This window comes from Arachis hypogaea, chromosome 7 (assembly GCF_003086295.3).
Source record: "Arachis hypogaea cultivar Tifrunner chromosome 7, arahy.Tifrunner.gnm2.J5K5, whole genome shotgun sequence".
In the NCBI taxonomy this organism is placed as follows: domain Eukaryota; kingdom Viridiplantae; phylum Streptophyta; class Magnoliopsida; order Fabales; family Fabaceae; genus Arachis; species Arachis hypogaea.
The window spans coordinates 10,109,467-10,115,900 of NC_092042.1; the positions used below are offsets into that span (position 1 = coordinate 10,109,467).

The window sequence follows — 6,434 nt, forward strand, 5'->3', positions numbered from 1 at the left end:
TTCTAAATAGAGAAGAAAGGGGCGACTGTGTCAGAAGATGGATTATGTTCACATTTCTGATTCGGATCTCGGGATCTTGGACCTTTGGTCATCTGGACAGTGGAACATTGAGAATATCTATTCTCCTCTGAATCAGTCTCTGCAGAGCAACATTAACTCTTACAACCCAGATGTTCAAGCTGGTTCAGAGGTCGGTTGGTGTTGGACTGGTGCGGCTTCAAAGGTTTATGATGCTCATAGTGGTTATTTGTGGCTCAGTAAGAAGATATTTAGTTGGAAGGATAGAGGTAATTGGCTTTGCCTTTGGCGTCAACATGTTTCGAAAAAGCACAAATTTTTGGCTTGGCTATGTCTTCGGGAGGCTCTTCCTACTGCTACATTTCGTTTTAGTAGGGGTATTTTGCACACGGATAGTTGTCCACGATGTTTCTCAGGTCAGGAATCGGTATTACATTGTATTCGGGATTGTCCAAAAGCCCAACTTGTTTGGCAAGCTTTAGGAATCTCCAATCAATCAGTGGATTTGATGAGTTGGTTCTTACATAATAGCAAATAGCGCCCCTTTATATTCTTTTCTGGTCTGGTGGATTTGGCGTTCGAGGAATAACGAGATCTTTCATCCTCACGACCATTGGACCACAGACAAGGTGATTTGGTATGGCTTTGTCCTTGGAAAGGAGCTCCGAAATATTTTTGAGTTGCAACGACTGGCTATCCCCTCAACCATTAGTGGCTCTTGGATTCCCCCCTCAGTGGGTACCTTTAAGATTAAATGTGATGCTAGCTATCCTGGTAGTGGTGCTCGAGTTGGTTTTGCTTGTGTTAGCAGAGATTGGAAGGAAAGGTGGCAACGAGGCTGTCTGGGAACAATTAAAAGTCGTAGCATTTTGTAAGGAGAGTTGTTTGCTATTTGGAGATGCTTTCTTTTAGCATGGGACTCAGGACAAAGAGACATTATATGTGAGACAAATTGTGTGGAGGCTTTTACTATTGTCAATAATTTACAAGATTGCTCCGGGTTTATTGATCCTTTGGTGTTAAAAATTTGAGATATCATGTCTTGGAAATGGCGTGCTGATCTTCGGTTAATCTTGAGAGATGCAAATACAGTAGCAGACATCATGGCAAAGACCGCAATGAGGACCCTTTCTCCCCAAATAGAACTTCCGTTACCTTGAAAGGAATTTGAGAATAGTATTCAGCGGAACTACTTTTCTTAAACAGTTTCTTATTTTTTTTCTCGTTCTTGGTTTTTTTTTATTTTCTTTTTAAGTCAAAAAAAAAAATCCACTCAACAACCAATTCACACACATTATGTAAGTTCACACTCTAATGGACCTAAATTCAACGTTGCACATTATTTGATTCATTAATGCTTCATATTTTTCTTATCCAAATTCAAACATCACTTAACAAGTTGCTAAAAGCATTATCGACTTATTGAATTTATCAACATTGCAACTTGGATTCAAAATTCAAATAACAAAGGCCTAGTTAAGAAAGTAATCATATAAATTCAGCGGTGGCAGCGATCAATCTTCATGAGTAAAGCGATCGTTCTTCGGTGGAGTCGGTGGCACAGGGGGCTTCGGTGGTCCTCTCCCCTTCTTCTTATTATCCCTTGGTCTTGCTTGCTCAAACCACAAAAATTCAAACCAGAAAATCACAAAGGGAAAAACCTCTTCCAGATTGACCAACAGCAACAATTCAACATAACACAATGCATATAGTTAAGGGATTAAACGAGAGACTGACATTTCCATAAGAGTGAGCAAAGCGTTTCCCTTTGGCTGTTTTTCAATCACCTCTGCCGCAGTAGATTAACGACTAATTAGACTATTAGAGTAGCGTCTTAGGATATCTACTGATAATAATAATTATGATAAAATTTTTAATAGTATTAAATAAATATAAATTCAATTTCTTTTACAAAGATCATCATTATTTTTTTCCATTTTGCAATTATTAGTAACACTATTTTAATACTAATTAATTTAGTGTGTTTGGATTATCGTTTATAAATGAAAATTTGCATAAAATTGATTTTACAAACTTGATTTTGATTAAAAGTAAGTTTGTATTAAGGTAATTTATGTTTGACAATCTTTATATTAAAATAGATTATAGTAAAATAAATTTTTATATGCAGCAGTATCGATCATTGAAAGAAGACTTAATTAAACATATATAGCAATTTTAATAATACTTGTTGTTAACTACAGAGTTTCACTTTTAGATAAAAAATTATTAAAATAGACATTAACTTAAATAATTTTTGTATATTATCTTATTATTTTAATTTAGATATTTGAATAGATCTTATTATTTAATTTTATAATAAAATTAATATTTACTTACTAAAATAAAAATAACATAAAAATTGGCAAAATATATTTTTAATTAAAACTAAAAAATATAAATTTTAGAGAATACTAAAAATAATAAAAAATTAAATATTTATCTTGGTAGTGATTGAAATAAATAAAAAAGCTTTTATGATGTTTTTTATATAGTATATTTTTAATACTCTTAGTACTCTTTTTTAGGGTTTAGAGTCTAGGATTTAGGGTTTATTATTATTATTATTATTATTATTATTATTATTATTATTATTATTATTTTGTTTAATTTACTTTACCTAATAGGATCAATAAATCATATTATAAAAAGATAATAAAAAATAATACACCAAAATTACAATTATAAAAGTGTATAATATTAAATACATAATTAAAAAAATAATAAATAATAAAAAAAAGAGAGTTCATATAAATAGAAATAATAAGAATTTTATAAATAATACAATAACATCTGTAAATAATAAAGTTGGTAAAAATAAACAAAAGTCGAGTGTTGAAAGACAAAAGTTCTTTAGTAAAATGCAGAAACTAAAACTTGTTGCTTTTTAAATAAAAAATGAAAACTTTCAAGAAATTTAAACGTACTTCTTTCTTATAATATGTTTACTAAACACACTCTTATTATAAAAAGAAAAGACAAAAAATAAAATCAAATAAAATCATGACTGAAATAACCAATATCTTATTAAATATTATTCTAATCTGTTATAAGTGTCGTGTATTTAATTATGTCTTATTACATGGCAAAAATAATCAATTTTTATATTAACTGTATAAATAATTATTTAAAAAATAAATTTTATTGAATAACTATGTAAAATAATTTAAACAATATCAAAATTAAACTGATTTATTTCTAGTAAAAATTTTATGATAATAGTAAAAAAAGTAATTTCCCTTCTAAATCACACTTATTGGTATTCCTGACAAAAGACCTTTCTCAATTACATTCCCAACAAATCCTTAGTACTTATTTGTTTATTTATATAATTATATCTGAAGATAATTTCATTGAATAAAAAATATCAAGTATAATTCCTATCTTAAAGTATCTTTAAAGTACTTTTTGATACTTCTTTTGTAGATTTTTTATTTTTATATAAAAAATAAATGATAAAAAATAAATAAATAAATAAATATTTTTTACATTATAAATAAAATTTACTAAAAAAAATAAAAAATAATACAAATATATTTTTCCAATATAAATATGGGTCATAAGGTTTACAGAATCAATAAATCATCCCTCAGAAGAGTTGTTAGACTTTAAAGGAAAAGCATCATGGAAAATCATCACTTCAACTATATTAGTCCTGAAAGAGATTGAGACAGAATAAATTCTTGATATGAAGAAACAAGCGAGGATACAACTTATAAGGGAGAGAAACCAGAATGAGAATATTGATGAATATTTGGTGTCAATTGTATTTTGTAATTCAATCTAACTCTGTGTACAAGTGCAGCTTATATACTACTTGAGCTGCTGCATGATAACAGAATTAACCGAAAATTCTTGTAAATCAGTTTTAACTACCAAAACAGAAGTACTAACGTATGGGCTAAGTAACACGTTTATCTATAATGCCTAATCTATGCTTAGCTTCATTAAGTTTGTTAGGATACAAAACAATATGTATGCTCAATAAAGCTATCAATTAGATTTTGCATTCTTATAAAATTTAGTTTAATGTAGAATTAAATTTTTAGAGAGAAAAATGTCAAATCTTAAGGTCATTCGCGAGATCGTCTCAAAATTGTTGCCTACCATGTTGAAGGTTTTTTTTTTTTGGTTACTACCATGTTGAAGGGTTAAACACTCTCCTTAATTTTTTATATCTCTTCTATTTTCCCTATTTACCATTAAAGTAAACGTGGCATATAAACATATTATATAATCGAATAATTTAAGTTTAAGATTATTTTTTCCTTTTTGGGTCTCCTTGAAATTTTTTACGACTCAACTTTGATTGATTTGAATCATGACTTTATAGCATATTCAGGACATCTAAGAATAAGATTAGATTTTTCTTACACGGTACCTTAATACGTTAGAAAAATCGGGCGCCACATTGTGCTTGTTTCATTTCTACTAGAAACAAGATAAACAAAACTCCATAAAAATATTTAAGGTAACCACTAACTATTATTATATTATGGACCTACTCAAATAAAAATATCAAGAATATCTTTTTATAAAAAATGTTTTGTATAAAAGTAAAATTTATTTATTTGGCCACAATTTAAGTGAAAACAATACTTTTATAACATATCAAAATCTAATTCTACAATTCATCGTTTAAAAGTCAAAAAGAAGAATTTTCACATGAAGATAATTATAAAATCTTTGGAGTAACCACCTATTATTGTATATTGAAGATAAATCCAAAAACTGATACAAAATAAATGACACATTAATAGAGCAGAGAGAGAGCACAAGCTGAAAATAAAACTAATACATATGTATCTGGTCCATTTTTGCAACAGATAATACAAGAATGGCAATCACAGAAGTGTTTTACTTATTAGCAGGATAGCTTTTGCTTAATTGCATGCAACTCAGTTATGACATTTTTTATAGTCATTCGCTGATTAGGAAACTCTTGGGAGCATGCAACTCCAATCCTAGCAAACGACACAAGACATTCTCGAATGGTGTCTTCCAAATTTTGCTGTTGTGTGACCCTTCTTCTTTCTTGATGATCAATTGGAATGGGCAGTCTTGAATCAACAATCTCAATGATTCCATCTAGAGTTGCCATGTTACAGAACTTGTGTAGGCTTAGATCTTCACCAAACATGCTATCAGTTGGCTTCTTTCCAGTGATCATCTCTAAAAGAAGAATTCCATAGCCATACATGTCTCCTTCTGGTGACACTAAGCCACTTGCTCCATATTCTGTTTTGTTCAAACAAAAATAATGCAACAATATCATCATTATAAACTAATTTGGTGTAATTATATAGATGAGAATACCATGTCCAAAGCAAAACATGAATTTAATATGACAGATTATCTTGCTGCTACAATATGCAAAGGAAGAAATATGAGAAAAACATTTCAAAAAGATATTTTAAGATATATCAAGAGAAACTTGTTGGGAAAACTCAACACAAGTTTAAATCAAGAATCTGTCTAACAGCGGAAGCACCAAAAATAATTTTTCCACAACCTGCGCAATTAAATGGGCAACACCAAAGATACTCCAAGTAGCAAATATAATGGCAGAATTTAAATAATTAGACACCAGAATTTTAACATGGGAAAACCCCCAAAAGAGGGACAAAAAAAATCCACGAGACCTAGTCCAGCAAAAAACTTCCACTATTAGAATAATGGGTATACAAACAGTCTTCCTAGTAACACTAGGACATCTCAACAATCAACAAAATACATCATCAAAACTGATGGAATCAACATAAACCCTCCATAAAAGTGGGTATCTCAAATCAGGCAAAAGAGAAGGCAATACAACAAATAAGTTATATCCTAATGTTCATCTCTACACCAGGAATAACATACTAAAATTTCATAAGAAATGAAGCAAGTTTACCAAGTTAATGTGATCAAGGTTGGTTTGCCCTTTTCCCCTAAATTTCCTCTTTTCTTCGACGCCGCAGCACTGTTCCTTTTTCTTTTTTTTGTTTGTAAAATGAGAGAGAGCCCAGCAGCTCGTTCTCTCTCTCCCTCCGTGGCTTATACGCCACTTTCCTTTTTTTATTTTTTTTATTTAATATGTGTGGGTTCCACTTGAGGTTGGGGACCCATCAACAAATCTTCTCCTCACCAACTCAAGTGGGGATAGGCTGCTCCACCAAACCTGCCTTCTCTTTGCAGTAATCAAACTTCACTGCAGGTAAACTCTTAGTCATCATATCTGAACCATTATCATCAGTATGGATCTTCTCAAGTGCATATGACTTCATCTCAAGCGCTTGACGTATCCAATGATACCTCACCTCTATGTGCTTCGATCTGGAATGAAACGTCGGATTCTTACTGAGATGGATAGCACTCTGACTGTCACAAAATAACACAAACTTCTCTTGATTGATGCCTAACTCTTGTAGGAATTT

At 30.5% G+C, this 6,434-nt stretch overlaps 1 long non-coding RNA gene across 1 annotated transcript; it reads right to left on the minus strand.

The window, feature by feature from the left end:
• Positions 1-4,676: 4,676 nt before the first annotated feature.
• On the minus strand, positions 4,677-6,046 carry LOC140174196 (uncharacterized). Its single transcript, XR_011863421.1, has 2 exons — positions 5,912-6,046; positions 4,677-5,256 (listed from the first exon to the last, which is right to left on the minus strand). It is a non-coding gene; the product is annotated as an uncharacterized lncRNA (long non-coding RNA).
• Between the last annotated feature and the right edge of the window lie 388 nt (positions 6,047-6,434).